Here is a 497-nt window from a genome sequence, read left to right on the forward strand (position 1 = left end):
GGGTTTGAACCACCAGCCTTCTGATTAGCAGTCAAATGCCTTAGGCACTATGTATGCCACTAAAGCTCCTAAACTTGGGAAGAAAACTATAAATCACAGGGTAACTTCAAAGAAAAATGATAAACCTTCACATCAAAAAAAAAAAAAAGAGGACCAGCACAAATATTTAGCAAATACTAAAACAATAGCAACCAAGGAAATGATAACACGATTCATAAACAAAACAAGCTCAGCACAGAAAATTATATGGAACAAAGAAATCAGCACCATGAGAAAATACTAACAAAAATGACAGCAACAAATTCATACCTGTCGATAATTACACATCTGCCAAGGGACTTATCACTAAGATTTTAGAGAAAACTCCAATGCCTCAACAGCAAAGGGATTAACAATCCAATTGAAAAATGGGCAAAAGACATGAATAGACACTTCACCAAGGAGGATATTCAGGCAATCAGCAAATACATGAAGAGATGCTCACGATCATTGGCCAT

The sequence above is a fragment of the Orycteropus afer genome, unplaced genomic scaffold, assembly GCF_000298275.1.
Source record: "Orycteropus afer afer isolate SDZICR_OR568_19922 unplaced genomic scaffold, OryAfe1.0 scaffold00973, whole genome shotgun sequence".
NCBI classification, from domain to species: domain Eukaryota; kingdom Metazoa; phylum Chordata; class Mammalia; order Tubulidentata; family Orycteropodidae; genus Orycteropus; species Orycteropus afer.